This window comes from Mustela erminea, chromosome 7 (assembly GCF_009829155.1).
Source record: "Mustela erminea isolate mMusErm1 chromosome 7, mMusErm1.Pri, whole genome shotgun sequence".
NCBI classification, from domain to species: Eukaryota; Metazoa; Chordata; class Mammalia; order Carnivora; family Mustelidae; genus Mustela; species Mustela erminea.
The window spans coordinates 60951228-60969522 of record NC_045620.1 but is presented as its reverse complement, the minus strand read 5'-3'; the positions used below and the strand labels follow the sequence as shown (position 1 = coordinate 60969522).

Here is an 18295-nt window from a genome sequence, read left to right as displayed (position 1 = left end):
CATATCTATTTTCTTCTTTATAGTTTTTCTACTTTTGAATTTTTCTGCAATTAATCTATCATACTTTAATGAGAGAAAACTATTGTAACAGTGTTTACATTTTAAATTAGTTAAATAAAATACCAGCTTCACTATGTCACTCTCCTGCTCAAAAATCTACAATTGCTTCCTCGTAACCAGGAGTTACCTTATCAAATCCACAAGGCTTCGAGTATTTTCTTTCAGACCTGAGCATACCCAGAAGCCTTGGCATGACATACAAGCCTCTCCCCACCAGAGCTGACCTACATGTCTCCCTCCTTAGCTCTACAGAAGTTATCCTCCTGCATGTGTCCAGTCCATACAGCGGACACATGGGACTACTCCCCAAGGCATTGTATTTTTTTTCACATACACACCTTTGCTAACAACTTTGCTTCTTACTTAACTTGAAATTCCTCTTCCATCTGTTTCCCCACCTCCTATTCACTGTCAGCTCTGCTGGAAGGTCCCTCCGCTCTAGCAAGCAGTCCCTGATATAACCCACTGCTGCCTCCTCCTTGATCTGGGTGCCTTGGGCTCCCATCCAGCCCAGATTAGTTTCCATTTTCTCTCTCTCCCAGGAGACTGTGAATTCTGGGGCACATACTCATCTCTGTTCTCCCCAGAACCTAGCTCAATATCTAGCTCAAAGGGGCATGGAATAAATGTTTTTTAAATTAAGTTTTCACCTCAACTGTTCTAATTCACAGAAATCTTGAATACGGAGATTTCTAATACTTCAGCCTAGCTTCAATGCTACTGCCCATTTCAAACCCAATAACCATATCTGCCATGCTTTCTTTTTTTTTTTTTTAAAGATTTTATTTATTTATTTGACAGAGATCACAAGTAGTCAGAGAAGCAGGCAGAGAGAGAGAGGAAGAAGCAGGCTCCCTGCTGAGCAGAGAGCCCGATGCGGGGCTTGATCCCAGGACCCTGAGATCATGACCTGAGCTGAAGGGAGATGCTTAACCCACTGAGCCACCCAGGCGCCCCATCTGCCATGCTTTCTAAGTGGGATTCCATCTACCTGCATGATACATAACCTTCCCCCTTCCTCACAACCCTTGTCATTTCCTTCACAGAGCACTTTCCCTTCCATCCTCCCCACCCCCACAAGCTCTTCAGTCCCTACATTCTCTGCTGGACCTCTCGAAATCTGTAGTCATTTGAACCTATGTGCCCAGTGTTAATAAGCATTCTGGCAATTGCTACTTAAAACCTTCCCCATCAGACTATAATCTCCTGAAAGAAAGAAAATATGACAAATTACTCGGAGCACCATTTTCCTGTAGTCCATGATACAGCACTCCACAGAAAGAGCTCCACCCCAGTGATCACAGCATCCCTTTGCTCCGAGAAAGAGTTCAATCTAGCTGGGATGCAACCATTTTACTAATTTGGCCAATACACATCAGTGAGTTGCAGAAGCTCTAAATGCTCCTGGAGACCTCCCTCTCACCAGTAAAGGAAAATAATATGTAACAGACCCCTTTTGTAGTCACTAACTGTAGGAGAAAATGTCCTAGTTTTCCATCCTTCTCAGTCACACCAGAGGACCACCAGGAACCCCTGAGGAGAGGAGGACGTTGAGGCAGTACTTAAAGTCACTGTCAGTCTCGCCAGATCTGACTCACCTATCTGGCAAGAACGGTGCCGAGCTGGGGTGTTGAAGCACCTGCCTCATTCCCCTGATACTTACAGGCCTGATTTTCCTTCAAGAGATTTGCTCATGGATAGTCTCAAGTGAAAGCAGCATTAGGAAACATGGTTTCAGGGCTTGGGATGTGTCATTTTACCAGGCTAGCTGGGAAGTCAGACTCAGCGATGATAGGACAAATCACACTGAAGGAGAGAGCCCCACCTGGATAAACCCTCGAAGGAGAACAAGAAGGGTAAAAGCCCCCGTCAGCTGGGGAATGTGTTCCGTGACAGGGTCAGACTGTGTTCCAACTGTAGTCTGTCTCTTACTGTGGCCAGTTTCTTCACTGTGTCTCCCCCACCCCACTTTATTAGGATTTGTAAACAGAAAAGTGGAGAGTTCTCAGTAAGAAGTAAAAAAATAAAGATGTGTAAGGGAAACAGTGTTCAACTACTCTTCACCCTTTCCCTCTACTACCATCCCATGTTATCCCACCATCTTTCTATGTGCCCTCAATTTAACAGAATACAGCAAAAACCAAATCACATTATATTTTAGTCTACGAATTCTAAAAGAGAGAAACTTCAATCTCAACACAGACAGTCCCCAATCCTGAGGACAGCATCCTCTTGACCACCTTGAACTTCCAGCAAAGCAGTGCAAAAGAAATCTTAAAATGCTAAGGGTTAACCTGTACTATCCTATGCCTCCTTCTAAACTGGAAAGAGGTAAGCTCTGTGGACTTTGGCATTTGGCAAATTTCTTCCGGCAAACTGAAATTTAGCATGGAACGGTGGTAAAAGCACAATGCTTGATAGCCTCACATCAGGGATGGCACCTGCTGGCTGGATGGACAGCTCCCTCAGAAACACCATCAGTATCTTTTATCTTTACGGTGGCCATCATAATGCTGATATTCTATATGATTTGAGTATGTCTGAAAAGACAAAATAAGAAATTGATCCTGTGCTGTAAAACATTTTTCAGATAAAAGAGCAGAATACAGTTGAGCAAGGAAGAAAAACTGATATTAATAACAAAACAGTAAAATCTGTAGGAAAGGTTCTGTCAAGGGGCTATGAGTTTTTGTCTCAACAACTACCAAATTTTATTTCTGTGTTTCTTAAGAAGTCACCAACTTTCATGGGGGGTACCTGGCTGGCTCAGTTGGTAGGCCATGCAAATCTTGATCTTGGGGTTGTGAGTTTGAGCCTACATTGGAGAGAGAGTTTACTTAAAAAAAAAAAAAAAAAAGGCACCAACTTTCAGAATTTAAAAACATATATGAGTTAAATCTGAATGCATTAGGAGGGTCTCAGTGGTGGATCTTCTTAATGATGGTAAAAGGGACTGGGTTATCAACTGGGTAAGTCTCAGTCTTTATTTCTCTTAGTCCCTGGAGGTGAGAAATGGCCAGACTCAACACTACCTCTTGAGGCCAAGGGCTGCATCATCCCAGGGGATCAGCACGGCACTTGGGATCACTTCAGCCCAGTCAGGTTCTCATCAGGGCTCCAGCCTCCTTCCTCACCACCTTGAAAGTTAAGCCAATCTGGGTCTCTGGGTCTTCCCCAATAAGGTCACACAAGGGCTAGGCCACACCTTTTATGAGGATAAAAGTCCTGTGCATGATTGATGGCTCTGCCAGGAAGATGTCAGCAAAGGCGTTCAGGAAGAGCTTCCTGAGCATATGGCATCCTCCAGTTCCTCAAAAGCAGCATGTGGGTGTAACCAGAAACGAAGAATCAGGTCTCATCTCAAAGGAATGGCTTTGACTACCCTTGAACTTCAGGGAGCAGAGTATTTTTGAAATATACCTCAGAAAATACCTCGCTTGTAAGTAAAAATTATATATTCAGGGTACTGTCAGTGCTTATCCAAAAGACAGTGTAAAGCTAAGCAAAATATTCTGTTAACAGTAAAAGGAGTATCATGATTTTAATTCTGGAGTGCTAAGTCAACTAATCTTCAATGTTTTGTGTTCAGATGACAGGCAGGCAGCCGAACCTAGAGTTTATGCTTGTCCAATTAATCAAATAACCTCCTTGGCACTTATCCTTGGAATTGGCATTAGAAAAGCACCCATGTGCCCCCAAATCATATAAATTCCATGGTTTCCTATTCATTAAATCCAGGTTGGCTTATGCTGATATGTCATATTTTGACATGTAGCCACAAGGGATATACAATCAAAATTAAGAGGAGACCCTAGCTAAAATTGGCATGCCCTACTCGAATGAACAATTTATGCCTACCCATGGATAAAAATGTATATATCTTATCCAAATGATGAATATTAAACTGTTAGAAACAGAGAGTTATAATTCACTTACTCGTTTCTTTTTGTTCTCAACCACACAGACTGAGGGAGTTTTCACATCCTAGCAAGTGCATATGCTATTATTACACGTAATTATATACCCACTATCAATACTACTATCATCATGGAATTTACCAAATAAACCTGCAGCATTAATAAAATCCTATTTTTCTCCTGCTTTCAACCCACACGTAGCTTCTGTCTGCCTTTGGACTAAATGTCCAACTCCTCAACTACTGCCCCCCAAGCTCCAGCTGTTGCCCACTCTCGGAGCCCAACTCATGCCACCCGCACCCCATCCTGCAACCTCACCGGCCCCCAGCCCTGTCCCACCATCACTCATCACCATACCCACCCCCACCAGGCACGCTGGCCTTCTTTCTTTGTTCTTTGTCCCATGAATGAGCTAGAAAAAAGCCCCCATCCCTGCAGTTTCCTTTGTTTGAAAAGCTTTTCCCCAAGACCTCTTAGGTCAAATGTCACCTCATCAGTGGGGCTCCCTGGCCATCCTAATTACTGCTGTCCTCAAATTGCAAACACCCTCTACCATGTCCCTTGTCACCCATTTTATTTTCTCTATAGCACAAATATATTTTAATCTGAAAGCTGTTGCTTGGCCTACTGAAACGTGAGTTCCAATAGGAAAGCTGTTTCTTTTTATTGCCGAGTCTGGAAGCTGCCTAGCATACAATAAGTCCACAATAGTATTTGTTACCTAAATGAATGCTGGGCTAGGAGGAAGATAAAGCAAGTTACAGATGTGGCAATCCACATGCCTGAAACTATCTCATGACTGAGAAATAAATGGAAACATAGAAAAATATTTAGCAGTTGGACACTAAATTATGACTAATCAAAGTCAGCTGAAGGTATCCAACATGAATAAATTATTTAATAAAATAAAGAAGGGTCGCGGGGCTCTGTTGGTTAAACAACTGCCTTTGGCTCAGGTCACGGTCCCAGGATCCTGGAATCAAGCCCTGCATCAGGCCCCCTGATCAGCAAGGAGTCTGCTTGTCCCTCTCCCTTTGCCCCTCCCCCTGCTCATGTTCTCTCTCGCACACTCTCAAATAAATAAGATAAACTCTTTAAAAAAATAAACAAAGAAGAAAGGGTCACATGGAAATGTAAGTGGCCTGGACTGGGAAGGCTTTCTGAAATTTGATAACAAAGAACTTGATGAAATTTCTAACATGATCTTATGGACTGAGTATTTTTATCTCTCCCAAATTCCTATGTTAAAGATTTAACCTCCAATTAGATGGTGTTTGTATGTGGGGCCCTTGGAAAGTAATTAGGTTTAGAAGAGGTCATGAGAGTAAAGCCCCTATGATGGGATTAATGTCCTTTTAAGAAGAGAAACAGACCAGACAACATCTCTTTCTCCACTTCCCCTCTCTCCCCACCTCTCCAGGTAAGGACAGCCAGAAGGCAGCCTTCTTTCTGTAAGCCAAGAAGAGAGACCTCACCAAACATCAAACCTGCTGATACCTTGATCTTGGACTTCAGTGTTTAGAACCGTGAAAAATAAATGTCTGTTGTTGAAATCTCCCAGTCTATGGTACATTTGTTACAGTGGTCCAAGCTGACTAATACACAAAGTGTCTGGTATGGCACCTACTGCCTGGAATATCATAGCTGTTCAATAAATATCACTGAATTTTGAAATACTCAAACTAAGAAAAACCTAAAATGTTATTATAGTTTTCTCAGTGAATATTTTTAAAGACCACTTCTCTATAATTCCTACTGATGTTCCTCTCCAGCATAAATACCAGATTTGTGGATATTAAAATTAGGCAGTAGAAGAACTATCCATGAATGTAGGTAAGATACAACTTGGAAGACTTTTTTTTCCAAGCCCTACAAATTTCAAAGAGCCTTTGCAAGTGCAAACAGACTTCAGCTTTTTCACATTTCTCATGCCCAGAAATTGGGACATTAAAATGCCAGGAATCCTTTCAATATCTAAAATATGTGATAAATGCAGAAGAAACTCTCAAATGACCAAGATAACTTTCTGTGGAGCTGCCAACAAGCCAGATGATTCTTTCAAAAGAATATCAGTTTGGCTTGGAACGAATCTGTGGCCTTCGCCCCAAACAGGAAGGGCAGGTGGAATGACATGGTATACAATGCATATCCCAATCCCCTTAGCAAGCATCTTCTGACAGCAACACTGTGTTATTACCAGGCTTGGCATCACATGCCAAACACATGGCTCTGTTGTATCTGAGGATAGGAATTGGAGGGATTTGGTCTGGGGCCATGCAAAATGAATTCTGCACCATCACATGGGGAGCACGTTACATTGGAAAAGATGCAAAATAGCTTCATCACACTTGAGAGTTTTATTTTCAGAAAAGCTGAACATAGTTGAAGAAAAAAAACCAGCCACATTCAAAAAAAGTTTCTTGATGCAGGATACTAGAAAATACAACTTTTCTTTTTAACCACTATATACAACAAAAAGCAATTGTTTTTACCATTGCCATCTACCAAACTATCAACTGTGTGATCTTTTGCCTTAATTCTGAGCATTTAAAAGGACTTATTCATGTGCATTCATTTTTCACACATGCTTGTGAAACTAGGATGATGATTTGGCTTGAAATAATGCAGCCAAAGGGTTTTTGTAGTTGTTGCTGAGGTTTTTGTGTGTTTTTAAGAACACCTAGTCTTCATTCCCATATTTGCAGCTCCTAGTGGAGTTCATCTGAGTTTAAATTTGCTGCCAAAATTATTTTTTCCAGTATCTTTAACACTGGCCGGTCTCATGAGAGCTTGTGTGCCCTGGGCTTTTATAATTAGGCAGCTCGCACCTGAGCATTTCTGTCTCTGGTAATTAGATCTCATGGCAGCACTTGCCTTCCCGTCTGGCCACTGGGCCGGGACTGAACATATTTAGGAGCCGGAACTGTAGGGAGCACTGATGTCTTGCCCTTTCTCCCCGCCCTCCTCTGCCTCAGGATGGCCAGGTTCTCAATTACATGGTGAGTGCCTGGAGGGCAGGAACACATCCTCCATTTCTGCTCTCTCTGTGCACCTAGCAGAATCTCCTCTTGTGGAAGACAGCTGAAAAACATTCACTTCCCAGCAGTAATAATATCTATATGTTCATAGACAGTTACATGTTTTGAGTGAAATAGGTCTTTCTGTATTTATTTGCCCCTGTCCTCTAAATATTGGGGATGGTACAAAGGAAAAAAATCTCTAGATGGGAATACTGAATTTAATCAGAATCGCCCCCATTGCTCTGTTCCTTTAAATCTGTCTGTAGGAGTCAAAGAGTGCAATGAACCTCAAGGTCCTTTTTCAAGATATTTTTCATCCTCAACACCCAGTGTAAGTTCACTTTCCTGGCCCAATGCCAACAGCTAAGGAGAGTTCCCTAAAAAATAAACAGAAATGCATACTATCTCATTTTTTTTTTCACTATGGGCTAGCCAACAATTCGCCGGTCCACTAGCTAATAGAAGTTTGACATGGTATTCAATTTTGATTGATCTTTGAGATTTAGTTTGGGGCAGATTGTTGTGTTTAGATTCATTCTAAAATACCTATGGTTGTGCCAAAGAGGAAGAAAACAAACAAACTAGTATTGTTCATTCAGGGGCTCATTGACTCCTTCTATCCCATGGCTGTCTCACTATCCTGCAGGTCAGACATCAAGTAGTGAAGCAGACCTAAAGAGATGGGCTGGAACAAGGTAGGTGGAGGGTAACAAGTACAGGACAGGAATCTGCTTTGGGAGAAAGAGCCTCAGCCCAGGGACTCCTATGCACCTCCCCAGCCTAACCAGCCATCTTCACCAAATTTGGAGCCATAATCATCAGTCTGAAAGGAGAAAAAATGGAAGGGAAGGAATATGCCATGGCCATGGGGGAAAGTAGGGAGTAAGAATGGGAGGAGGGGGGAATCTGACTATTTTCTTTCATGAGGTGGCTAGTGGTAGCCAAAGAATATTTGAAATCACCTCAGAAAAGCAAGCGATCGATGAGTTATGGAGCTGCTACTCTCCAGCAGCAGCAATCGTATTTTTACCAGCGTTCTTTTTCTGCCTTTAAGCAGCACAGAAAATGGCCAAGCAACTGCAGACAAATATACTTCTTAATAGGAAGAACAGCCACCATTATTGAGTGCTCACTGCATGTCAGCTATTCTGCTAAGAGCTGCCTTAAATCTTCCCTTTAAGGGTACCAATAAATATTTATTATTCTGACATATATATATGTATGTATGTATACATATATATATACATACATATATATTAGATAGATAGTCATAATTTCTAACCTACCTTACAATCCTGTTATATTGGTTATTAATCAGGTTTCTCCAGAGGAATAGAACCAACAAGGGGTGTGTGTGCGTGTGCGTGTGCTGTAAACAGATTTACTAAAAGGACTTGGCTCATGAAATTATAAAGGTTGACAAGTCCCAAGATCTGCAGGGTGAGCTGGCAAGCTGGAGATCCAGCAAAGCCAATGCTGTAGTTCCAGTCTCAGTCTGAGGACCTGAGGACCAGGAGAGCCGATGGTGTAAAACAATCACTGTTTTACTTTTTTTGCTCCTCCATGAGACTATAAGTTCCAGAACTTGTAGATACTGAGTCTTAAAATTCACCAAGTATTATTGAGTAGCTGCTATAGGCCAGGCTTAACAAGGACACAATGCAGACTCTGTCCTTACAAACCTTCCCATCCTCCATACCTGTAGGACAAACCCAAAGCAACCTAAATAAAATCAACTGAAAATTTAAAAAAAAATAAAAAACCTCAAAAAATAATCCAAAGCACATGTCCTTGACAATTTTTTAATTCAGTTACAGTAATTAAAATCTTGAGTTTTTAAAAAGTCAACTATAAAAAACAAAAACAAACAGACAAAAAAACAAGTCAACTATAAGATCTAAGCCAATGTAATGCAATAACACTTAATTCTTCATTCAATCATTAGTGTAGTGATGAAATTCTCTGTAAGGAGTAAAACATCATGTCCTTTGTGACAAATTAAGCTACAAAGCTGTTTCCTCTGTTCTCTGGTTTCTAGCTTATATTAACGAGTGCCATAAAAGAAAGCCTTTAAGATAATATTTATTTGCAGAAACAAACACTGATTCAAAGCACTTAGAAGCACATATGTGCATTGAGGGGAAGCACTCAAGGGAATCCTAATATTTATCATGTCGTGTATATGATTACTGTAGTACCTGCATATCTCCATACTCAAGCCACTCTCAATATTTCATGTCTATCTCTATCCTCGACCAGAGCCATTCTGGTGGCACACCTGCATATTACCCACAGTAATGACACCAGTAAATAATCACATTTTACCCTCTGTCAGAACTGTCTCAGATTATATAAACATGATATATTTTAAGAAGGAATGCATCTCTGTTGTTTACAATTTAACAAAGATAAAGCTATGACAAATATTATAAGCTATAAACAAAGACATCTACCATTGTACTGCACTTATTCATCTCCGGGTTGAACAAATGTTAATTATACAGAATTTGAAAATGAGACTTGTTAATGTCATTTTTAATTTAGCATGTTACAGTGTAAATGTTTTCCATTGTGTTAATTTACACCTGTTATCACAAGCTTCATTATTAGGTTTATAGTGGAGCAGCTCTCTGTGACTCCGAAATTTGCTTAAAATGGCAGAAACAATTACTAATTAGAAGGGCATGTTTACTTTAATTATATTTATTTCCTAGTCTAGTTTTATATGTAATGTACTATGGAAGTGTATGATTTAATTAGTGAAGCCCATTTATCACAAGCAATTTCTCAAATGAGTGCTGCTTAAAAAATACAACAGATTGGTTCAGAGTTTTGTAAATTCCTTAGATGATATTTCTACAGGGACAGAATTACATGGAGATCTTTCACTCATGCGCACAGAATACTTTCCCACTTTTGTTCTAAATACTGCAACAAGAATTCGACCCTAAAATTTTTTTTTTTTAAGATTTTATTTATTTATTTGACAGACAGAAATCACAAGTAGACGGAGAGGCAGGCAGAGAGAGAGGAGGAAGCAGGCTCCCCGCTGAGCAGAGAGCCGGATGTGGGACTCGATCCCAGGACGCTGGGATCATGACCTGAGCCGAAGGCAGCGGCTTAACCCACTGAGCCACCCAGGCGCCCCGACCCTAAAATTTTTGATGCAAATTTTAAGATATGATGTACAAAATTTATAAATTTATAAGCTCCCAATTTTATGATCTGCACTCAAAATGAATGCAGGCTTTTATTTGATAGTCACACTCACAAATTTCTTTTAAACCTGCTTTTTAAATTATGGAATAAACTTTTAATGTTTTTAATAAAAGGACATGCATTTTTTTCTCTCTAGAGTCATGTCTCTGGTACCCCAAGTACAATTGACTTTTTCTTTCCCAAAATTGGGGTATGGTAACCACCAATTCAATAACTGATTTAGGCACAGACCATCAGTAGATGTTAAAACTCCTGGGAAAGACTGTTGGAGAATGGGATAGTCACCTGGTCTCAATAGCACCCCACAAGCTACTTAATTGCAGGAGAAATAAAGTGTCTTTACAGGTGAGAAATCTGATGAACAGCACTTTAACCACATGACCAAAGCCAACACCACCATCAGTGGGACAGATGGACTTTCTGTGCTTCCTGAGGCATCGCCACGGGAAGGTAACCCTCCTGAGGTAGCATTCTTGAATCCTACAAGAAGAAACAATTGAACAGATACTGATGTCGCAAAAGACTTTGAAAAAACTTAGGGACGAAAAAACTTAGGGACCAGTTAAAAGAGACCAAGGCAGGGCACCTGGGTGGCTCGGTAGATTAAGCAGCCAGCTCTTTTTTCTTTTTTTTTTTTTTTTAAGATTTTATTTATTTATTTGACAGAGAGAGATCACAAGTAGGCAGAGCAGCAGGCAGAGAGAGAGAGGAGGAAGCAGGCTCCCTGCTGAGCAGAGAGCTCAATGCAGGACTCAATCCCAGGACCCTGAGATCATGACCTGAGCCGAAGGCAGCGGCTTAACCCACTGAGCCACCCAGGTGCCTCAAGCAGCCAGCTCTTAATTTCTGTCCAGGTCATAATCTCAGGGTCATGACATAGAACCGTGAATCGGGCTCCACACTGGGCATGGAGTCTGCCTAAGACTGTCTCTCCATCTCCCTCTGCCCCTCCCCACCCCTCATGGGGAGTACATGCACTCACAATAAATGAATGAATGAATGAATGAATGAGATAAGGAAATGTGACAACTAAATACAATATGTGATCCTTGACTAGATCTTGGATTGTTTTTTAAAAAAATAGCTGTAAGGAAAATAACTGATAAAACTGGGAAGCTTAGGGGCGCCTGGGTGGCTCAGTGGGCTAAAGCCTCTGCCTTCAGCTCAGGTCATGATCCCAGGGTCCTGGGATCGAGCCCCACATCGGGCTCTCTGCTCTGCTTCCCCTCTCTCTGTCTCTGCCTGCCTCTCTGCCCACTTGTGATTTATCAAATAAATGAAAATCTTAAAAAACAACAACAACAAAAAAAAACTGAGAAGCTTAAATATGAACTTATGCTAGATGATATTATTATGTTAAAGTTAAATTTTCCTGGGGTTTTAATGGTAATAGATTCTGTAACAGAAAATGTAATTTTTTTTTTTTTTTTTTTTTTTTTGACAGAGATCACAAGTAGGCAGAGAGGCAGGCAGAGAGAGAGGGAGGGAAGCAGGATCCCTGCTCAGCAGAGAGCCTGATGCGGGGCTCGATCCCAGGACCCCGAGATCATGACCCAAGTCGAAGGCAGAGGCCCAACCCACTGAGCCACCAGGTGTCCCAGAAAACCTAATTCTTAAGAGATACACCTGAAGTCAGTAGGGATGAACTGTCATGGTCTGCATTCTTTAGAATTTTCCCAGAACAAAGTGGGAGCAATGCAGCAAGTGTAGCAAAACGACTGGTACACAGGGTTGTGAGGCAGGGTGCGGGTAAAGAGTCCATCATGCTCATTACACTCTTGTTTCAACTTTTCTGTAAGCTTGATATCAAAAATTAGTAAAATATGAGAGCTCCAATAGGCAGAATGGGAGGCCCAGCTAGGAAAACTCTCTATACAACTTCTTAGAGACAGAGTTGCAAGAAACATTATTGCACTACTCCGAATTTAAACTTTTTAGCATGAATATTAAATCCATTAAAATGGCAGAGTTACACTTAAAAATGGCTTCACAGTTGTGTCTCAATGTATTGACTCAAACGTTCCCATGAAGCACATTCCAGTCACCTTATGTTTTTAGGCCCCAGAAAGAATCCATGCTATGTGGAGCAGCCGAGATATTTCTCACTAAAGACATGCATTCCACCAGCCCAGGTGAGAAGTCTAGTACTTAGTTTTATCAGAAAAGAGGTATCTTTAGAGTCTGTGTTCTTTAATTTTAAGACAGTTACTCTAAGTTCCCTAACACAGTTTCTGCATTTATAGAAACACCCTTTCTTAATAAAGGAAAGCAAACATCTCAATAAAGGAAAGCAAACAGGGCTTGCCTGGCCAAGAGAACTCCCCCAGAACCCTAGAGGTCAGATCACTCCCTGCTCATCCCCAGTAAGTCCCGGCTTCTATTCCCATGGCTCCTATCAATGCACATGCGCTGGACACCCACTCATTCCCTCACAACAGGTGACACTGAGGATCTCTGCTGGGGACATGTCTGCTGCAGTGATTCATGTGGATTAACAGCCAATAAGGTGACACAGTCCCACTGAAGGAGGAGGGGCCCTGTCTTCAGTCCTCCCCTATTCAGTCAGAGGAACTATATACAGTACATTCTCTGCTACTCTTTTAGCCTGCCGCAAAGCTTTCCAATAATCGATGGCATTTTTAGGAATGCTAGGGAAGTTATCTTTTAATTAAATGTCTGATTTCTCTCCATTGGCAGGGCCTTTTTCTTCCAACTCAGTCATTCTGGCAGTCTTCATTAAATATGGTTATCCTGCTGGGTAGGATAGATAACAAGCTGCTTTGCTAAGTGTCAACCCACTCCTAGCCCAGCCCTGGATTTTAACCTGTGAGGTAGACCAGGCCTACCTAAGGAAGCAAAACGACGGGGAAAAGCCAAGCTGAGCCAATGTAATGGCTCTCAGGAAGGTACAGAGGGCTGATGGTAAAAACCAAGCTAAGACCAGGGAGCCAATCCATGCAGAAATCGGCAGCTCAGCAACTTTTAACAACAGTCTTCAAACGCACTGCACTTACAGGTTCTAAAACCGCAAACACAACTTCTGGCTCCAGAAAAGCAAAGTACTGGGTTGAGGCAAAGCTCAGTAGGAGAAACAAGAGAGGCTAATAGTGACCCAACTCCCCTTTACCAAGCTGTAAAGTTAAAAGGAACAAGGTAAAAAATGAAGATGGCTTACGTTTCTAATCTACCATTTACAGAGAGAGTTGAAAATAAAACCCAGGCAGCTTTACGGGCATAGATTGTGTGTGTGTGTCCGTACCTCCCAGTTTATAGCTGTACAACAGACACTGTGTTTCAAGAAGGGAAACCTGGATAAGGAGAGGTTGCTGAAGCAAGGTAAGTTTCAGCAAAATGTAACCTTCGCCTAGAAACCGGGAAACTGGAGTAATTAGATTACAATCTTTCCAACACTGTGGGAGAGATTTGATGAATTAGAGCCAAGATCAGTTACATGATTTGGTTTACCTAAGTAATGGATCCTTAAAGGCAATCAATACTTCTCCAGGCTGTGAGTCCTCAAGACCTAAGATGCATTCAGCAAACACAAATGGATTTTCAAAGGACCTTAGGATGTTCAATCACAGACTGGGGAAGAAAACTGGAGAGGGAGGGGAGAAGGAAGGAAACCCAGTTTTAAGCTTGCTATATGGAGTCTTCTTTTCCTTCCCTCCTTTGTGTGCTATGTTCACATTTGTTTGTCTTATAGTTCATATAACTTAAATTTGTTTTACCATAAAGCTTTAATCCAGGGATAAGGAGCCATGCCATTCAGTTTCTATTTAAGATTTCAATGTTGAGTCTAATTTGATAGGGGAAAGAATCAGATTTCTATTTACGGTTTAAGAAATCGACAAAATTTAAATTGTGAAGTTTTTAGAAGATTTTATTTATTTATTTGAAAGAGAGAGAGAGTGGGACGCCTGGGTGGCTCAGTTGGTTGGACGACTGCCTTCGGCTCAGGTCATGATCCTGGAGTCCCGGGATCGAGTCCCGCATCGGACTCCCAGCTCCATGGGGAGTCTGCTTCTCTCTCTGACCTTCTCCTCGTTCATGCTCTCTCTCACTGTCTCTCTCTCAAGTAAATAAATAAAAAAATCTTAAAAAAAAAAAAAAAAAGAAAGATGGGGCGCCTGGGTGGCTCAGTGGATTAAGCCGCTGCCTTCGGCTCAGGTCATGATCTCAGTGTCCTGGGATCGAGTCCCGCATCGGGCTCTCTGCTCAGTGGGGAGCCTGCTTCCCCCTCTGTCTCTGCCTGCCTCTCTGCCTACTTGTGATCTCTCTCTCTCTGTCAAATAAAATAAATAAAATCTTTAAAAAAAAAAAAAAAGAGAGAGAGCACGAATGAGGGCAAGTGAGGGTGTGGGGGCCAGAGGGAGAGGGAGAAGCAGACTCTCTGCCAGGCAGGCAGCCCCACGTGGGGCTCAACTGCAGGACTCTGAGATCATGACCTGAGCCAAACCTTAACTGAGTGGGCCACCTAGGCACCCCTAAATTTTGAAGTTTTAAAGTGAAATGCCAGAAGCAACTCCAGATCTCTCTTCCACCCCATGCACATATTATCTGTCCTCCAGGAATGAATTTGGAGGAGGGGAAAGGGGATGCCATACTCAATTTGTTTGGGGACTACCTAGAGCTGCCTTTTAAGACTATTCTCGCTGAGAATGGATCCAGAAGAGTCCCATGCTAACAATCAAAATTTCCGACTGCCTACTCAAGTGCAAGAGCTGGGTTTAGGACCGTCCTTCAGCGTAGTGGGCTGACTTACCAATTCGTATGGTTGAAAGTCTGAAGATAATGAATTTGTTCCTCTAGACAGAACACTCTCCAAAGCATTCTAAGTCCACCCACTATCAACCTAAATTAGGTTTCCTGGACTGCAGGACAGGAGCAGCAGCACCTGCTAGCATTTTCTCCAGCAGCCCTCTTAAGCATCTTCTTGGGCATAGGCACCTGCAACATGCAAGCCTCTTACCAGTGATTTGTTTAACATACTTGCAATAATTAGAAAGTTAAGCAACTAATTCCTGACTTCCCCAAGAGTAGGGCTTCTATTAAAGGGTGTGGGGAAATGTGACAAGAGGGGAAGTGGAAGGGGGGAAATTTATACTAAGAGGCTTTTTTGCATAGCTTTTAAGTCTCTGTAGCAATGATGAAGAGAAGGCGAGGTAATCTAAAACAACAGGTAATCAGAAAGTCATTTATATTTGCCTTTTATCATCAATTATCTTCCTCTTGGCAGCAGTTGAAAAATTATGTTTTACTCAAAAGTCAGCCTGTTGACTTTATTTATACAACACCTGAACTGTGTTGGGTGTCAGCACGTTAGCCACCATGGAATTTCAAATTTTGCTGTTTGACAGTAACTGGGAGCTGACTTGGAAAGCAATCTTCTGAATAACTGCATTATTATCGTTCCCTAAAATCAGATGGGCTCAGCGCCAGCAGCATGGAAACATGCAGGGGCATTACATTAGAAGCTTGAATCTAGGCTGTCAGTTCCAATGACCTTCTTCGAAAATGAAGAAAAATGCACCTAGAGCTCAGTCTTCTTGTCTGTGGGGTGGCGATGACAATGGGCACTTGAAGAGCGGTTTCTGAACTAGGAAAAATAATGTACGTGTAGTACCTAGAAGGGTATTTGATGCCAGGTAGGTGCCTAGCCTATTCTGACAGCTGTCAGGAGCAGTATCCTAGAGGAAGAGCTCCCCTCTGAATGTCCTGCATCTTTTTGGCCAATCCCCTGCTAATTCATCACAAAGAGGTCAGATGCAGAGCTGCCCCGATAACCCCACCCCTGCTGATGGACTGCCCCTCATCTAATTATGCATGCCAGCATGAAATCCTATCTGGAGATTCTTTTTCCTCCTCCTCTTCAGAGTATTAAAGGATTAGTAGCCTTTGGGGCTCCCTGAGAGGCCAGAAGGGGGTTATGGATAAAATCCAAGTAAATAAGCCTGTGGCTGTCACCTGGGTGGATAAGGACCACCTCTGTATCTAGCTGACAGGTGTGCTCCTCAGAATGCACACTACTGTCCAATGGCTGCAGTGCTTTGTCCTGGTTAAGGTTTCTCGCCCTTAGGCAGTTCTTCTTCATTTCTTTTAACAGGGTCAGTTCAACCCTGAGAACTAAGAGAGGACCCTTGGAGGTCACTGGCACACCATCTATATCTACTAAACAGTCTGGCCAGAAAAGCAGAGGCCGGTAGATTGAGGAGACCCAAATTCTAGAGCTGCTCTGGTCCCCAGAGTACTTTGGGCAAGTCACATCCTTGGGCAAGTCACATCATTTGCGACTGCTTTCTTTTCCACGAAGACATTGAGTAGATGGTCACTGTGATAGCAGCTAATCTGATGTGTCAGTCTGACCAGGCTACAGGTGCCTGGCCATTTGGTCAAACACTATTTAGAGTATGTCTGTGAAGGTGTTTCTAGATTACATTAGCACTGGAATTAGGAGTCTAATGAAAGCAGTTTGCTCTCCCCAATGTGGGTGAACCTCATCCAATCCAATGAAGGCCTGAATAAAACAAAAAGGCAGATTTCCTCTGAGGAAGAGGGAATTCTTTCTGCCCAACAACCTTCAAAGTGGGACAAGGGCTTCTTCCTGCCTTCAGATTTGAACTGAAACATCACCTCCCTCAATTTTGAGCCTGCAAGCCTTTTTTTTTTAATTTTAAAGATTTTATTTATTTATTTGACAGACAGAGATCAGAAGTAGGCAGAGAGGCAGGCAGAGAGAGAGAGGAGGAAGCAGGCTCCCCGCGGAGCAGAGAACCCCGAAGCGGGGCTCCATCCCAGGACCGTGGGATCATGACCTGAGCCAAAGGCAGAGGCTTTTTAACCCACTGAGCCACCCAGGCACCCCGAGCATGCAAGCCTTTGACTGAAAGTAACACCATCAGCTCTCCTGGCTCACAAGCCTTAAGGACTCAGACTAGAACTTACATCATTGGTTCTTCTGGGTCTCCAGTTTGCTGACAGACCCTGCAGAACTTGGAACTTGCTTGCTTCCATAATCACATGAGCGATAAATCTCTTTATAAATATATGAATATATGGACATGCACACATACATCCTATTGAGTCTGTTTCTCTGGAGAACCCTAATATAATCACCAAGAACATTTTCAATTCTAACCCATGCCAACTGGTCATACAATCTTCCCTTGGAGACCTCCTTGTCTCCTGTGGCAGCTCATCCCACCCCTGGGATGAATCCAAAGCTGAATCAGCCATATACTCAGCCATAAGGAGCTTACTTCTAACAGACGTGATCAGATCTGAACGGCATATAGTATCTTTGCTTTTCATTATAATTAGGTTAATGCAGGCTGAGACCACCTTAGTTGTTATTAGTTGACTTTGTTTCATTTTGGTTTTCCTGGTTATATCATAATGTTGGCAGTTAACCCTTAGCTTATTTTCACATGAATTACAATGAGGTTAAATCATCACCTAATACTTACACAGGGACATTTAGTATATAAATGCAGCGCGTTGCATTTAATACTATAACCAACATCATTTTCTTACCCTAGGGGCAGAAAGTTCATAATTCTTATCCCATCATCTAGAGAACTATCTCTTCTTCTCCCATCTCTGTCATTCAGAGACTAATTATATATCATTAGCTCTAACAAGAAACGTGACACGGCTCCTGGTCCCCTACAGCACTCCCCATTAGTATACCCTGTCTCTGGGTCAAAGGTCTCTAGCCCTGACTGACTACACATTAGAATCACCTGGAAATCTTAAAAAACAAACAACAACAACAACAAAAGACAGTCCTAGCCTCAGAGATTCTTTTTCAGCTGGGGGAGGTGAGGAACACAAGCTAGGACATTAAAAAGAACCTAGGTGATTCTAATATGCAGCTGGTCTGAAATCCAGTGTTCTTTCCAGGCCAGGGGTCAGCAAACTTATTCCGTAAAGAGCCAGATAGCAAATATTTTAGGCTATGCAGGCCATATAGTCTCTGTCACAACTGCTCAATTGCTCCCTTTAACAGAAAAACAGCCATAGAAATGAATGGCTTGATGGTGTTCCAGTAAAACTTTATTTACAAAAACAAGCAGTGAG

The 18295-nt window shown here is 42.1% G+C and overlaps 1 protein-coding gene across 1 annotated transcript in view; it reads right to left on the bottom strand.

The window, feature by feature from the left end:
* The window catches only part of AFF3 (AF4/FMR2 family member 3), a 516827-nt gene that overhangs the window by 483898 nt on the left and 14634 nt on the right, over positions 1–18295 (bottom strand). The window lies entirely within an intron of this gene.